The following is an 18,339-nucleotide window of genomic DNA, read 5'->3' as shown; positions in this document are numbered from 1 at the left end:
TTTAGGCTTTTAAGCTGATCTCAAAAGGTCAATGAACTGACAAACTGCTGCCCCCACTTCCCATTGCAACAATCTGTTAACTGTTATTCAGTATTTCTGTTGTTGTGAAATTAAATAAAAAAAAACATCCTGTGATATAAGAAGGAGGTAGCAGACTGCTCTGGTGATTCGTGTTATTTCCAATCCTGTTGATAACCAATTTTGTTTTCATTATCCTAGGAAGTCACCAGAGACCTGTCACCATGTGAAACCAGGATAACAATCCCAGGTGATGAAAATATCTGCTGAGTAAAAGAAAACAGAGCTGCTCTGTGAAGCTTCTTGTTAAAGAGAATGTTTCATAACCCAGAACTTACAGAGGCTACAAGAAAGAGCTCAAACTGTGCTGAAGGCATCTCTCACACATCACCTGGGGGATGCCAGCCAAGGGCCTGGCAATGTCTGGAACCACCCTGAGATACCAAGAAATGGTCAGGGTGACTGAAGTGCCCCGAAGAAAAAAGACAGAGACGACAGTCTCAGGAAGGAGACGAGAGGGAGAGCAGCCCAAAGCACAGGCAGAGGAGCAGAGGCAAGGAGATGCCCAGCACTGCTGCAGTTCACTCATGCCCAGCATCACTGCCTCCTTGGAGCCAGTTTGCAGCTTTCAACTCCTAAGCTGCTGTGTGGGCTCTGTGTCATTCCCCTGTGGAGGATGGACATGTGCTACTGAGCTAAAGTTGTTTCTTTTGCATTTGTGTTTGATCTCATAGAAATGGCCCACGACGTATGAGCTATTAGAAAGAGAAGTATCTAAAAATGCTATAACAAAATTGGAAAAGACAAAGCTGCAAATAAAGTGTACACTATCATTCAGTTTCTATCCCACAACACAGGATACAAAGATGTCAGATGCTTTAACAGAGCACCTTCTACCTCTTCTTTGCTGCTAGTCTGGGCCTGAACCTATTCCAAAACACTACTCTGCATGCTAAAACACACCTACAACAACTTTTCTTTACCATTTTTATCTGTATTTCCATGCCATCTATAAGTGAAGTAAAATTAGTTTGTGATACAAATATTTATATGCTTCTCCATAGCAACAGTGCAGGGAAAAACGCCACAGCTAAAGGCTGGAACAGAGATAGATTCCTCTTCTACATCCTGATTCACTTATTTAAATAAATGTCTCAATAAAATGATAGCATCTTTAATTAAAGTGTCTTTTCCTCCTATTACAAAAACATAGACACAGAAGACAGCACCTTCATTCAGTTCCTGATCCATCAAATACAAATATTCTCTTATTTTAGAATGATTTTCATAAATTCTGAGTACTGGTGTAATTGTATGGGGATTGATGAGGAATGCAGAAGACTGGAAAGGTATTTTTATTCTCTGATCTCTGCAGGGCTTGCCAAAGTCTGGAAAAAAACCAAGCACGAGTGCTAATGATGACTAAATGTAATCTGTCCAAAAACTCTGTAAAAGCTGGACACCTCTCATTTATTTTTGAAGGCCCTCCTAATTTTAACTGAGATAATCTTAAACTAGGATTGTCTTCTGCTGGCAATCTTATGCTATCATATTTAAAATACATGACATGAACAAACAAATATCCCAGCTTCTTGAGCAGGCCAGTGAGTAGAAAAACCTCTTAAAATAGCTTCACATGGCACACAAGGGCTGGGCAAAACCAGTCCAAATGCAGTCATACACATATTGCAGGAAATGAATCACAAGCCACGTGAGAACCCCAAGAGCTGTGTATTTAATTTCTTCTTTATAGTTTCTAATAGCAAAATGTATTTGGCAGTACCTGGCAGCAGCAGGCTCCCCCAAGAGCTATCACTTGGGCAAGCAACATGTGGTGGCACCTTTAAACAGAGAAATTCCTTGCCAAGTTCAGGCTGAAGAATTTTACAATTTTCTTTCTTATTTACTGCAAAAGTAAATGTTCCTGCTCAATGGGAAAATATTTCTCTAAGACAACATATGGGAAAGGGAGTGTATTTTTAAATTTTTATTGCTGAGAAAGGGAATTGATGAGGTACCTTTTAAGATCACTTTTCCCTTGACAGCCCCAACAGGTTCACTGGGGAACCTGTGGGGCTGAGTTAACTGCTCTTCCCTCAAAAAGACATTTCTTTGTAAGCTTTAAGAAGTATTTTAAAAATATGGAAGAGAGATATTAAAAATGTCTTGATCTACTTGTTAAACCTAGTAGATACATGATGACAAACCTCACTCATTTGAGGGGTATTAAAAGCCTCTGTGAACTATCAGAGGCACAGCTAAGAAATGAGTTGGCTCAAGAAGCCATTCTTCATTTATTATCAGCTGAGAGTTACTAGTGAAAGGTTTATGCTTAATGCTCTGTTTTATGCAGCACCCTTAGCAACGGCAGCCTGTGCATGCAATACATGAGTGAAACGTGTTTAAACTGGTTTTAATTTTAGTGGGGCTACAGTGTTGTTTATGCTAACATTCTACTATTAGGAAATGCTCTAAATACTTATCTGCTCTAATTCAATAGATTTGCTATTTCCATTTTATTAAGTTTAAATTTCCTTGTAAAGCACATGTAATATAATTAGACAGTACTTCCAGGAGAAATAGTAAAACCCCTTTAATGTGGTTTACAAATAGGCTTTGCCAATTACTTAGATTTTCCTACATTTCAACATTAAATTTTCTGAAAGGACTTTATTAAAATGGAACAGATCCTTTCACACCACACACAGAGCTGTATACCAAGCATGGAAATCAGGCTACTTCCTTTGTGGGCTCCAGAAACACCAACCTCAGTGTACAGGGTAGTTCTCCAGTTAGAGGGGCTATGGAAGCCTAAACATGTGATTTAGTGCTGCCAACAATACCAAAATACAAATTTAAATTGCTAAAACCATGAAATAACAGAAATACACAGCTGCACCAGAGACCTCAACTACAGCAAAACCCAGGAGCTGCCAAGGGATTTAGCAGAGCAGTGCCAGGGCTTGGTTCCCCAGCACTGGAACCCAGAATTCCTGTCCCAGTGCTGGTTCTGCACACACTCACAACCTAATCAGACACTCCCACCTTTCCTTTATGGTTTCTGTGGGACAGCCAACATTTAACAGACACTAACAGCACTAAAGCCTTTGCTTTAATGTTGATTTACTGCCCTTGCTGAGCTCTGTGTCAGATGCTCACAACACTGTTAATACCAGTTATGCCCAGACCTGGTAAGTCAGCCTCTAACTACTCCTAATTTTACCACTGTGTGTGTTAATGCCAACTGCCAATTCAACCACAACCTGAGGAAAACAATTTAAAACACAGAAAGTGTATAAAAGTGAAAACCAAAGAAACCAGGATCTATTGACTCACTGGACTGGTGCTTTTCCACAGGTAAATACTCATGTGTACATACTCAATGTACACATAAGTTTGTACATATGAAGAACAGATATGTAAATAGTTTATATTAAATATAAGAATACATGAAAGAAGATGTTTTTTATCAGCAACCTCATCTTCTGGTTTTCCTGTATACAACAGGTGGAACAGCTCATAAGCAGTTAGAAAGAGCAGTGGTACATGGTATCTTTCCCACTTTCTAGCATTAATTATAATATGAAAACATGACAGATATATATTAAATTCTTTTTTTGTAATGGTGTCCAATCACAATAATAGTAGCTTCTTGGCTCTTGAGCTGTCTCAAGAACTGTATCAGCCTAATCTGTAAGTACCAACCAGTTACAGAAGAGGCAAATTAACACCCACTTCAAAACTCACTAAGTCTCTTCCACATGTAGTACTTTATTCTTTGTAAAGGTTTAAAAGCTTATTCAATGGAAATTTGTTCTCACTGATTATAATGGCGTAAGGTTACGGTAGCTTCATACCTGGAATGACAAATCTTCCCTCAGGGTTTCTGTCTGTGGCACTGAACACTCTGCAGCAAATGGTGCTTCAGGACTCTGGGCTTGGGTTACTTGCAGAAGCAAATGGTGCTTCTGACTCTGACCACTTTTCCAGCAACGCGTTTGCTTCCTTAGCTGGAGATGGTAACTAATGCTTCTTGACAGCAGTAATAACCAGTCTCTGTACTAGTACACTCCTGTTTATAAATCCCAGGACCACACAGCCACAATGCAACACTGAATGCTTATTTTGAGTTAAGTCATCCTGCACAACCCCTCATTCTTCTTGAAAGCTATTGATTTCCGGAATACAGCTTCTCCCCTACTTCAGTAGTATGATAAAAGATTTGTAGGAACAGTTTCACAACTTCCTCATCTCCCAGAGCCAAGACCAATGGCCCTGTGATGCTGCAACCCAGTGGAAAAAACCCTCTATATATAGGAAAGCCACACATGAGCATTAAACAGTCTAATGCAGATTTTTTTATAAAAAAGCAAGAAAAATTTTAAACTGAAGATAACAAAGAAACAAATCCTGAAATGTCACTCTCACAAGGACTGTGAGCAATTACAGTAATTTAAATTTTTGAGGAATATTTACTAATCTCCTTACTTCTAGGCTACACCGAAAAGACTGTATCTAGTTTTGGGCCCTCCAGTATAAGAAGGATACTGATCCACTCTGCCAAGAAGCTAACTGTGGAATCCAAGATGGGCAGGGAGGTGATGCACATGCCCTGAGATAACTGCCCACATCTACAAGGAGGTCAGCAAGAAGATGGAATCTGGGTCTTGGCCAGGGTGCACAACCAGAGAACAAAAAATGAAGTGGTCATTAAAAAATAAGCCAAGAAAGCCCCAGCAGAAAACATTTCACTACAAGGACAACTAAGCACTGCAGCAGAGGCCCAGGGAGGTTCTGGAGTCTCTGTCCTCAAAGCACAGGAAACCCCACCCTCCCACAGCCCTGGGGTCTAAATTTGGTGCCAATCCTGTCCTGAGCAGGCAGCAGGACCACCGACCTTCTGAGGCCCCTCCCAGGCTGGGAGATTTTTACCGTTGTTTCTACAGGAATTGTGACAGGAAATTTGCCTGGACTCCACAGATCCAAAATGGGAACTGCTACAAGAAATAGAAAGTAATGGGAAAGAGCAAAAAAAAAAAAAAACATTCTCTTCTTTCCTTTCTTGTATGCCTAATTCAAGATAGAGTACCAAGTACAAAGCCAGTGTTAATGAAACAAAAGGTTTGCAAAATTAGTAAGTGCAGAGTCAGGAAAACTTGCAGAATCACATAATTTGTGCCTTGGAGTATTGTACCTGATTAATAGCACTGTGAGGAATTGCAGTCAAAGCAACCCCATTTGTAGTACATTTTTTTTCCAAGATTTTTTCCTGATCTACTTCAGATTGTCTCTGATTTAAATTGCAAAGTATTAATTAATACGCATTACAATATTCTTACAGTATTAGTCACCCTTTGCTGAACCTTATTTTAGTTCAGTAGACAGTACAAAAATGACGAATAGTGGAAGTCACACAAGACAGTCTAACAGTATTTTCTTCAGAATATAGCTTATGCATTCTGCCCCTCACAATAATTTACATTATTTTTGTCCTCATGTAGCTCATATTTCCTAACTTTTTTCACCATAACTGGCCAAACAGTTGCCAAGTGACAGATAAATACAATGTTAAACAACATGTAAATGCCTGATGAGGAGTGTGTGCCCAAACCACCCTCCCAGGATGCCAGCCCAGCCCAAGGGATGCTCTCCCTTTAGCTGATGCAATTACCTCTCACCCAATCAGCAGCTGGTCAATAGGTTTTGGAGTCAGAAACTATCGACTGGCTATGAAAGAAATGATGCAAAAAATGATGCAATGTGACATGACCTTGGTGACATCTCAAAGGGGAGGGATGGCCTGTGCAGTCCCACACTCATTTCTTCAGTTCTGTGCCCTGGCTCATGCAGACATCACTATGGTTTAAGGGTGCAGTTGGCCCCTAGGTTAACAGCACATCAACAACGCTTTAATGGTTTCAGGGTGAGCAATGATACATTCCTTTTCTCAGGGGTTTTGGAGGATGCAATTACCTGCTTCCTATTACTAGCTACCATCAAGAGAAAATGAGTGAACCACACTATTCTGCCTCTCTGAAGTTTAACAAGCTTTTTCACTAAGCAAGATGAGCAGGCACATCCCCTTTGGAAGAGAAATACTCAGCACTTGGAGAGTTTAATGAGCCTTCTGGACACAAATTCCTAATATATGGATATGGCTGACATTGAAGCTTAACTGCAGACATAGCTGTGTTAGCTTTATACCAACTGTAATCTCCTTCCCTGGAGATACTCACAAGCCATCTGGACAGAGTCCTAAGGAGCGTGCTGTGGGGTCCCTGCTTGAGCAGGGAGGTTGGACTAGCTGATCCCAGAGGTTTCCTCCAACTGATCCATTCTGTGGTTCTGTGAAAGCAGTAAAAGGCTGGATAACAAGCAGGCAGCTCAATCTGCCCTAATTTGCCACTGAAGCTCACATGCCTTGCGCTCACTCTGCTGCAAGCAGCCAGACAGCCTCTGGAGCAGCGCTGGCTGTGGTGGTGGCACTGCAGGGGGACAGTGAGAGTCCTTCCTCCTCACACTGCCTAAGTGGCCAACTGCTTGGGTGATGAGAAAAATACACAGCTTCTGCAGAAGACACGTTTCAGACTATGTGTGCTTTCAGGCTCTCTGTGCTTCCATTTTTTCCAGCTCAAAGCTGGAAGGAACCTGCTGGGTCACAGACACAAGCCTCCCTCGAGTGCACAAACCCACGTCACAGAGGTTCAGCCAGGGAGACCACACAGCATCAATTCCAGTGTTGCACAGGCCAAAACCCACAGCTCTTGCCAACATCCTTTAGCAAATCTGTTGTACAAAAGGCAAGAGACCAGTTTAAACTATTTAATGCCACAAAATGAGCAGAGGAAAAACTCAAAAGAGCATGAACGTGTCTCCCTATAATCCATGCAACAGCAGGGAACAGACTGTGTGAAAAACAGAGACAGTCTCTCAAAATGAATTATGCTCAACCCTCAGAAGACAAAAAAATATATTCCACTACTTTCTGGACACAAAGTTAGTCATCCCCGGACCCCAGGCACATAAACCCCAACATCTAAGCACTACTGAAGTCCTACCCAGCCTCTGCTCTGCCAGTGGACACAAAGGCATGGCTAGCCCCAGCCCAAGCCAGCTGGTCTCAGTTTTACCCTGGATTCACATTTCTCTCCAAATTTCCTTATTTGTGGAGTCATAAAGAGCCCAACTTGGTTTCAAATAAAACAAGTAACAAGATAAGAATTTTACTCCTCTGTGCAGAACATTCACTGGGTAATGTAGATCAGCCTCCAGATATGAAATTAAGAACTCAACTTCAGGCACTATCTTTGGAAATTACCATTTGTACTATAAATGTGACACAAATAAGCAGAAAGATTTGCAGGGGGCATGGTGTCCTCTGTCCTGCTACCACACAGCAGCCACAACACTGCAAGTACAAAATTTCCATTTCTTTGTGGCAGGCAAGAAACTTCAGCCTCACAAATACATCTGAAAATGCCAGAGAAATCAAATGTCTGAAAAACAGAAGTAGAAAACTTTATAGTGTATCTGAAGTAAAAACAACACGTTGAGAAATACAGACTTCAGTGCTGGGCAGACACATAGGGAAAGTAACCACTCTTGTGAAGGGAGTTTGTTCTAAGAGGAAATTTGCCTCTTTCTTTATCTCTTGTATCAGCATGAAAAGTAAGTGTAATTCTAAATTAACTGTCACCAGAATATTAAAAAATATTTTAATATAGTAAGTAAGGTAGGAAAAACTAGTCAATGTTTAGATTATTTGATGAAGAACTATTTTCAGTTCTGCTCAGGAGTTTATTAGGCAAGGAGTCCCAGGCCAGCAATGAAGGGACCTGCCAGGCAATCTTATTTGTTTTCCTCCCCTGCAGAAGCTCTCCCGACCCAAGCACATGTTATTACAATATAATTTTGAGTAATATTTTCATTCTTACTTTTCTCTCTTCTACTTCCTGTGAGGGCTCTGCAATTGCCTGGTTACAGTCTAGTGAAAAATAATCAACATAGAGCCAGTAAACAATTTCTAGTTACAGTAATTTTATAAATACTCTGAAGCAATCAACTCTGTGAATGTTAAAGTATTTCAAATAGGTCTTTAAATACTTACAAAATGGCAGTGGCACCACTGACAGAATTTCTTCCTTCACCAGAGATACCTGTGAAAAGGCATCCTGCCACATTCCCAGCTCTTTGGGAAGACTATGCACCCATAGAAAGAAATAGTTTTCCCTTAAACACTGGGCCAAACACAAGTATCAACTGATTACAGGCTATTGATTTGCTCTTAAATCTATATTTAAGTTGGTATGTGTCTGATCAGATAAAGTCAATAACTCAAATTAGTTACGGTGGATTTATGGTTTGATCTGGCTCAGGAAGTTCTTGAACAAAGCACAGGCAGAGGATGGAGAGATAAATATTATTCCTGCTTTTCACCCTATCCCAGACATCTGCATGTTGAGACTTTAGAGCTTTAGGCACCAGGATGCAATTATACACAAAGGACACAGCTGACCAAACGTGCCATTTTCATTGAAGGGGCACACCTGGACAGAGAGCACGACCCTCACTGTACTACAAAAGTCCGTCTAATAAGCAGGTAGGAGAGTAAAAGGTTGGTTTGGTAGTTTAAAACTGCATATCTTCAAAATTAGTAAAGTTGTAATAGCTGACATAGTCCTAAATTATAGGTATGGCAATATTTACAGATTTATAATCTTTATGAATTGCCCTGCTAAGCCTGTTGCAATTTTGAACAACTTAGCAAAGGGTAAAGGTCTGGTTTCCATGAAGGCAATGGCAAAGTTCTCTTTTACTTCAGTGAAACCAGACTTTGTCTTTATATGCTCCCTGTGTTAGGACTGAACAAAATACTTTTTCCCTTTTTCCAACACATTAGTGGGAAGAAAACCTCTTTGCTGCTCACAATCTTTGTTTTGAAGTGATGAAGTGCTCTGCCTCTACAGCCTCCTGTTCAGAGCTACCTCCACTGTATCAGACCCTCACAAAATTCTGTGCCTTTCTGCCTCTAATACCACCAGCAATTTCTTCTCAAAGCTTTATGAAATTCTTTTGCAATAAAGAGCAAATTAAAGCTGTATAAGAGCTACTATTTTCAGTCTGAAGAGAGATGATATTTTAAGCAGCTCTGTAATATAAAGACAAACAATGACCTCTAAGTATGTTGAGTATTAGCGTTTATTCTCTTTCTGAGATCTGCTTTAGTGCCTTTGAACACCCTATGCTATGTAACTGAGAAACTACAGAAAAAGATTTTGGGATGAGGTTTAAATTGAAAAAAAAATGGATGAATGATTTCTGACTATTTAATTTATTATTTTCATGCCTTGCCAATCCTATAATCCCAGTTTCTTCCTGTTAATTTAAATTTTGTTCAGTATAATACATAAAGGCAGAGTACATGTATTGTATAAAATACATCTGCATTTTTAAGAATTTCTTTTAATAACATTGTGGGTTTTAAGTTTAGAACTTAGTGTTAAAATTTTTACTTTCTAAACAAAACCTGAATGATTACCAAAAAGGTCACACATATGGCAATTACTCTTCTACTTTATCAACACGAACCTTGTGTCTCTGCAGGCTTTCCATGCACAGAGTAAGTCAATTTTCACATGCCTTGGTAACACTCCTCCTTATTTTTTCTGCTTTTTAATTTTCTTAAGTACTTTCACTTTATTAAAGCATTTTACTTCCTTTCCTTATTTATTCCTTGCAGATTTGCTGCTGTTCTACTGTCCTAGCTGTACCCTTTCCCTTATATTTTAACTTTCAATTCCTTCAAAATGAGAAATCTTTCCCTTCTGCCTCTAAATTCACAGGTGGCTAAGGGTCAGATTTGCTGGCAGAGAAGCTGCTGAGAAGAGTAGCCCTGGAGGCTGGCAGCTTGCTGGTGGGAAGAGAGCCCCGCTCCTCCTCCCACTCCCATTGTCCTGCTCTGCCTTTCAGGAGCAGTGGGAACCAAAGGAAGGACAAAGTACTGCCAGCACAGCCCTGCTCCGGGGCTCTGCTCTGAGGGGCTGCTTAAAGCCAGACAATAAACTGAAGCCTAGAAATGAATGTGTGGAACAGAAACATGCAGCTCCAGTCCAGCTGCTGTTCTAGACTGACCTCCTTCTTTTGCTTCAATGGAAATCAGAGCTAATGGTGCCAGCTTCAGCATGCACTGGGGGATTAACTATTGTGATTCATGTTAAATTGCCACACTAATTTAATTCTATCAGACATCAAGGCTTTGCTTTGGAATGTTTTTTATACATACCCTGGGTCACCAGTACCATCACACTCCTATTCCTCAACTTCAATCTACCACAACAAATATCTATTATCTAGCACGCAATACAAACATCTAAAGCAATTTCTCCTCAACATATCAGCTGTAGCACATCAAAAGTGTCCAACTGCTATAGAAACACTGTACAACATTACCATTTGTAAGAAAATATGTTGTCTTGTGAATTTTATAGTAAGACCTTTATAAAATAAGTTGTTACATCTGTCAAACTAACCGTATTTTAAAAAACATGCCAGTAAGTGCTGTGAAAAGACTCTAAATAAATGCTGAAAACATCATATGATTTTGCATCAGTAAAGTGAGTCAATATTATTCAGTGAGTCACCTAGCTAATTCACAGCAAATTTCTGTGATGGTATAAGATGGAAGGTGAACACACATTTCCAGAGATCCTTCAGGGCAAATCAAATATACAAGCTAGGGCAGGACAAATAATTGCAAAATATTAACAAGCTGCAGAAATCCATTTTCTGCACTTTGCGCTTGATAATATGTCAGTGCTCACATGCTCCTGCCTCATTCTTGGCACTGGAAACAATCAGAAAGTAAAGACACACCATTATAGAACCAACAGAACTGCAGGAACCATGGCCATTAGTTACACCCTTTTTGAAAACAGTAACATTTCACAACCACAGCAAAAGACTTCTTCAATAAACTAAAGCAAATATCTCTTATGCATTAAAATGACAGCAACATAATTTCCCTTCCTAATAGGAAATTACAATAATTATTAGTGGTGAAAGAAAATACAGCAGAGGCTGTGGTTTACAGTAAGCCAGTGTAAGAATGCATCTACCAAGGACCTGAATAGAATCCACACACCCAGACTCACTCTCTCTCTCTGTACCTGTATACTGTATCTATTTATCAATCTAAAAATAAAGAAAATGCATTCATAAAGAAGACTTTACCAGTTTGTATTTAAAGGGGCATTATCCACAATATTAATGGGAGGCTGTTAGGTTTTGGTTTCCATGTGTTGGTTTTTGCTACCCTGAAAATTCTCCTCCCAATGCCTTCCTCATTTGTAACAGTGAAATTTGGGAACTGGCCAATATTGCTACCATAATGTTATAGGGAATTCACACTTCAGTCCAGAAAAGGAGTTTTTCAGCAGGCAGTACATAATTAGCATTGAGCACTAATTTAAAATATATATTATATATGTTACTCTCTATTACATGGTATGAATCTCATATAACTAACTTTCAAGTAATTATATTAGAATTTTGCCTTCCTATTAACTTTTGATCAAAGAAACATATCCCATTGAAATTGCCATCCGCTGAATTTGCTTCTTGACTTTGTTTCATCTTTCTGTGACATGGGAATAATCACCAATACTATTGGGAAAGGGATATATAAATAACACCTTAAATAAGTTTTCTCTCTTCTGAAATCTGCAGGGGTTTGACTAAAAAGAAGAAAAGAGGGTTTTGTCCTGTGTTAGTGAATGGCTGAATCTCCTTTCATGATTTCTGCTGATCAGTGAAAAAATAGAAAGGAAAACACAGCTTGGAATCACTATGATCCTTATAAATGCTGTTATATTAAATGCTTATGCAACAAACTGGAAGATTCACAGTGGCATTAGAAATAATCTCATTTGTGAAGCAGATATGAAAATCCTCCCTATTGATGAGATAAGCTTAAAACTAATTGATACAGCATGTAAAGAACTGCTCCCATTAATTGTTGCTCCAAACACTTTCATATACTTAACATGGAAACAAGAGGACAGATCATTCCCAGAGAAGTTACTGGATAAACTAATTAATGATTCGGTCTGGTAATTTCAACATCACCATGTTAAAAACAAGTAAGGGAAGCTCTGGGTGTGTCCCAGCTGCAGAAGAAAGGTGTCTTCTTGCCACATGCAAGTCTAATTTAGCCACTTAAGAGTTTCTCAACTGGCAGACCAGTTAAATTCTGGCTTTACTCAACAGTACTTCTACCAACCCACACCAATCTGTCTTTCATTTCATTAGGAATTTACTTCACTACTGGTTACCAAATGTTAACTAGAATGTGTTAAGAGCAGATCTTTCCATCTCCCCAAAGAGGAAAAACACAGGCTGATTAATTTGATAAAATTTCTCCAGTCAGAAACAGGAAGGACCAAGAGTCACAAGAACCTCATCTACTTAGCAGATTTACTCCTCTTTTATATATAAAAAGTAACCTTACCTTTTGAAAAAATCCACCAGCTCAAGAAGATGCTGGTAATAACCCCCATCCCTTTCACAGAAACAGACCTCCTCAGTTATTCAATTTATTTCATACTATTCAAACACAGAATGTCTCTTCAACAAATACCCAACAATCCCTGCTGTGTTATGGACAGTCCTGCTCTTCCAACAGCATGTAACATTGTCCTTAAATATCTAAGGCTGTGTTGCTGCCAAAACTTTTTCAAGTCTTTTTTTTCCTTCTTAGGTAACCAAAAACAATGCACAGGACAGAATTGTAGAAAGCTTTTGAAACTTGCATGGGCAAGCAGATGGTGACTTGTACCTGCAGCACAGACACCCAAGAAGACCTCTGGGGCAGGAACTTAACACTTTTGCATTTTTATACAGAGCTAAGGCAACACAAGTCTTAATGCGCTTAAGCCTTCTAAGTGCTACAACTAAATAAACTCTGCAGAATAAATTATCTAACACACAGTTCTTTTGTCTCAGAGTCTGACCTGAATAATAAAAACCTGGGTTTGGTGATCCATTCTGGCAGATGCATCATATCCTATATGAAAGTTACCAAAATAATTACAAAAACTTTTAAAATCCTTCCACTTTTTCCTATTTATTTCCTATCAAAAGCTATGGACTCACTATGCCTGCACATGTCTGCTAAACCTGCAAAATATTTTCTCTGCATTGAAATTTTAACTTTTAGCATGTCTCTGAAGGAACTCTAATTGGTCAGATCCTGAAAGTTTGATTACCCAATCTGGACATGAGAACAATCTTGCTCAAAATGGAAGGAGCCTTAAAGATCAATTAATCCCCCTGCCACAGGCAGGGACAGCTTTCATTAGACCAGGTTGCTCAGGGCCCCATCCAACCCAGCCTTTACTTTCAGGGATGGGACATTCACAATTTCTCTGGGCAACCTGTTCCAATGCCTCACCATCCTCACAGTGCATAATTTCTTCCTAATAGCTAATTTAAACCTACTCTCTTTCAGTTTGAAACTATTACCTCTTGTCCTATCACTACATGCCCATGTAAACAGATTCTCTCCATCTTCCCTTTAGGCTCCCTTCAGGTACTGGAAGGCCACAATTAAGTCATCCAGAGCCTTCTTTATTTCCAGGATGAAAATAGCACTTGCTCAGGTATCGAAAACTGGTTTTCATCTTTAAAAAGCCATAGCTATGCTGAACATCTTTGTTGCTTTTTCCCGGGGTTTTAGAGTTGTTAGCTTTTTCCTTCTTTTGTTTTTTTCTTTCTCCTAAAAAGAGATTGACTACTCTCCTCACATCTCCATCCTTTCTGCTCAGCTGCCCCAATAATTAATTTCAGAGTTTTATCTGGGAGATGGTCCTTTCTGGCTTGTACTTCTGTAATAAGCCAATATCCCACCAAACATTCAGTGTCTGACAAGATAACAATTTCTGGCCCAAAAAGACATGTTTTAAATGTTGCCTCCTCTGCCCTGAGGGACCAAGGAGAGGTCACAGAAAGGCAGCAGACTCTTGAGTTGAGAAGTGCACTACATATTGCTCTGGGACAGCTTTGCTCTGAGATAACAGGGTAGATAGACCAGGCTATGGCTCATTTCTCTACACACATTCCACATTCTTTTGACTTTTGGAAGTTTTGTAATTTATTCCACATGAAACAAAAATTGAGACAGTAGAAAAAAAAATACCCTTGGAATATGAATAATACTATTATCATCAGAGGAAACAGATAAAAAGAAAATAAAAAAGATTCTCCTATGAAAAGAAGGCAATCAGACAAAAAAATCATAGATTGGCTACTCAGCTTAATAAGGACTCAAGAACTAAAGCACTCTCATTAAAAAAAATAAAGGTCAGCAGTGCTGGAAAATGAAGAAGAAAAACCAACCAACCAATCCAAAACTAAACAAGGCAGCTAAACTAATAAACTTCAGATTCTCCAAATGCTTCCCAGAAAAGTAAATCTTTCTGTTTTCAATCTATTTCAGAGGATATACAGCCATAAGTAGTGCACATTGCTCCTATAACAGAGTGAATAACCTAGCAAATGACAGAGACACAATTGCTCTGAAATGATAGCTGAAGTTTTACTTGTTGTCAACAGAAAAGAGAGGAAAAAGAAAGGAAAAGAGTATTACAGTACCTTAACTTATAAAATGTTCTATTTTATTCAATCCTGCCTTTCCATTTAGTTTTCCTTTATTTTACTTAAACTTTAAAATACAATAAAGCTTTTAAAAGAATCTGTCTGAATTCAGTCCTTTTGGCAGATATTTTCCTCCTGGCTTCTCTAATCCGTTTTATATGAGCTGGCATCTTAAAAAGCACACTTTAGTATGCAGAGCCTAACAGTACTGCTGAACCCTCCTGACAGCCTGCTTCTCAGAAGCAAAAAAAGACATTATCTCCCCAAAAGACCTGCTCTAAACAGTGTTCTCTTTTGCACACGAGCTACCTGCCACCCTATGCCCTGTTACTTGTTATTCATAGAGCTGCACATCAAAGAGAACCAATCCTGAGAGCACATACAGGAAAACTTTCTCTTTTGGTTAAGCACACAGCTATTTATATCATAATGTGTTGCTTTCCATGTACATAAATGAATTAGGTTCTTATGTAAATTCCCTAGGAATACTGGAGGCTTCAGTCTCTTATTAAATAAACACAGAGCAGCAACATAATATTGTTTCTATAAGAGAGCAACACTGGGACTGATACACATGCAATGATATATAGATGCTTGTCTATAGAAAGCTGCAATATGTGCCCCACGATTTCAGAAAGTTCTGAGCAGAATGTTATACTAAGCTGACAAAAATGTAGAATGTCAGCCATCTCAGTTTAATACTTATTTCAGGAAGAGAAGGTTAAAGGAACTCCATTCTTGTCTGCTTGCTAAATTACCCCAGAATACATTTTAGTACTTTATAATCCGTTACATACAACATTCAATATCCTACTCTCTGTATGAATAATAAAAAATGTTATTTTCAGCTTGTCAAAAGAAGTATTTCAGTTTTTACAGCACAGTGCATAATGAATTAATTACACATTAGGTAATTAGAATCTAAAATATTCACCATGCTAACTTAAAAGGATGCTGAATACTACTTAAAGACTGACATGCTCTTTGACCCAACCAGCTTTCTTTGAACACAACACCTCTCAAATTTCTCAAATGTCAAGCCTTGCTGCTTTTCCACAGAAGTTTAAGAGCCTTCAAATGCAGCAGAAATCCTGTCTTTATGATGCCCTGCAGAGCAATGAAAGAAGAGGCAATGCTTGTCTGTTGGCTGTTACAGACATTCAGGTTACAAACCCCCTACATCCTTCGTAAGCACATCAGGCCTTATTTGCCCCACTTAATGTGCTCCCTATTTTGCTTGAATATTGAAAACTCCCTCATATTACTGTGACTAACTTTCTTATATTAATTTTTCTCTGTTTAATCACTTCATAATTTAACCATTTCATAGTTCAGCTGTTGCTTCAATGGGAAGGTCTCTAACAGATTTGTTGGCAGTCTGAACTACATGTAGGTTCTGTCCAGAATGGCATTTTCCACAATCTTGTGCAAGAAACAAATTTGATTTAAGGAGAAAATGCAATCGTAATGAATCAATTTCCAGTGCTCTAAGATGTATAATCCTACCCAGAGTTTCTCAGTTCTCTAAAGACCTGCCTTAGCCCTGAGGTTTTGTGCACACACTAGATTTCCTCTCCCAGGAAGACTAACACATGCCATCCACACACAGTTTCCTCCTGTGGGTGAATATTCATAACAAAGTGTAGAATGAACACTTCGTTGCTTGTCCAGTACCTGAAGATTTTATGTATGCTGTGTCCCCTTATGCTAAACTAAAGGACTTGGAAGTAGGTAAATGATAGATTTGCATATCAACAAAACAACAAAACACTTCTGACAACTCCAGCTATTAATGGGTAGCTTCCCTTCCTCCCTTCAATGCCTGTCCACATGATCATTCACACTGACTGTGATTCAAAGCAGTATCCTCCCACATATTCACAGTTGATTAGGAGTTAGATTAGAGAATCTTTCAGCTGCATAGCTGACACAAAACTGCCAAGAACAGCTTTGCTTCTGGATGTCTCTAGAAAAGGGCAGAGTTCGGTAACAGGGTAGCAAACAAGGGGGTTACTTTTGGATGTCAGGAGTACAGAATTTCCCACGAGCTCGGCACTAACTCAAACACTGATAGGTGTAGCTGAGTAAGTAAATGCAAGTATCTCAAGGCAAACTCTGATGACTTGTTACCCTGTTAGTCTCCTTAGTCACAGGCTTATATAGAGTATAATTATTTTGAGTAACCAAAACATCCGAGTTAAATAAAAAAAAAATAAATTCTGATGCCGAAGTGTTCAAAGTACACAAATTGTACTCATCCAAATTGTAACAGGACAAGCAAGTAACATAATCACATGCCTTGAACTGACAGCGTGAATTGCTACAGAATAATTATTAAATAATAACTCTAAAATTCAAGGAAGTCTGAATTTCAGTGATAGCCAACCACTGTCTCTTAAAATTTGCAGTTTTCACAGTATGTCTCTTTAAAACCACCTGAGTCAGATCTCTAAAGGGCCAGAGGGCCATGGAGCAAGAGACCACAAAGTAACCTTCCACCTTTCTAGTGAAATTGGCCACCAGCCAGTTCCAACAGAAGTCATAACTTTGCAGAGGTCTCAAGGATGCCGAGTGTCTCTTCACCTTACGAAAATCAGTAGCTGTGTATGCACAGAAATCCAAACCTACAACCTATCACTGAAAACAGAATTGTAGCTCAGAGTAACTGCCACTGGTTTAATGAAGACGTGCACTGCTGCCTATAGGCTCAGGAAAGGCAGGACATAAATCCTGAGGAAATCAGGCTTCATTAGTTCTGCTGCCTATAAGGAAGCTGCAATGGGAGAACATGCAAATGGAAAAGTTTATTGTATAAGAAATCAGTCCAATCTCCTTCACAGTATCTGTCCCTGTACAGTCTTGATAAAATACAGTCTTGATTTTCATTCCCTTTCCTGTTTACAACCTGCATTTATCAGAATTCTGCCATTTTCACTAGTCTCTCAGCATACAGGTACACAATTTTTAATTCCTTTTTACTTTAATCTAAAAAAGACTGTAAGACTTTATGTCCAAAATACCTTTTAGCCTTTTTCTGTCTCTAAATGAAAGTTATTGTTCTATTTGAGAGAACACACAGGTAAAAATAAATTTTATAACATTTTTAAAGAATAAAATTAATGCAAGCATGACAGAAGGAAACTGTCAACCGCAACAAAAATGAGAATGACTACAACTTACTGCTTTGATAAACTTGAAAACACCCATAGTTTATAGAAATGTAGCTCTCAAAGGAGCCAGGAGAATAATACGTGCCATGGCAACCAAACAGAGCAGTCTTCTGGCACTTTCTGAATGAGCATTTAGGAGGAGATTAATTCAATACTCTGCATGATGAAAGGGCTCTTGAGATCCATAACTGTCTCCCACAAATTACCCTTATTGTACAACTGGATGTTTAGAACAGATTGCACATTATCTATATTGAACTAGAGCTTTCACAGCAAATTTATATGAAACAGATTAAGCCCACATGATGTGTCACACTATTTTTCACCCACTCATTTCAGGGCATTTATAAAAATGGGCATTTTATTAAATGGATCGTTGCAGTTTTGCAGGATTTATTTTTAAGCTTATTTATATTTAGAAGTACTCTAAAGCCTTTTTACTATGAAACTTTGAAATTTCTGAGACACATAAAAGCATAAAAAGATACTACTACAGAATTTA

The 18,339-nt window shown here is 38.8% G+C and overlaps 1 protein-coding gene across 3 annotated transcripts in view; it reads right to left on the bottom strand.

Annotated features, from left to right (window-relative positions):
• Positions 1-18,339, bottom strand: part of ANO10 (anoctamin 10) — a 130,699-nt gene that overhangs the window by 1,165 nt on the left and 111,195 nt on the right. The window lies entirely within an intron of this gene.

Source organism: Melospiza melodia, chromosome 1, assembly GCF_035770615.1.
Source record: "Melospiza melodia melodia isolate bMelMel2 chromosome 1, bMelMel2.pri, whole genome shotgun sequence".
Taxonomy (NCBI): domain Eukaryota; kingdom Metazoa; phylum Chordata; class Aves; order Passeriformes; family Passerellidae; genus Melospiza; species Melospiza melodia.
Note: the sequence above shows the minus strand (reverse complement) of the source record. Positions and strands in the feature narration are given on the sequence as shown.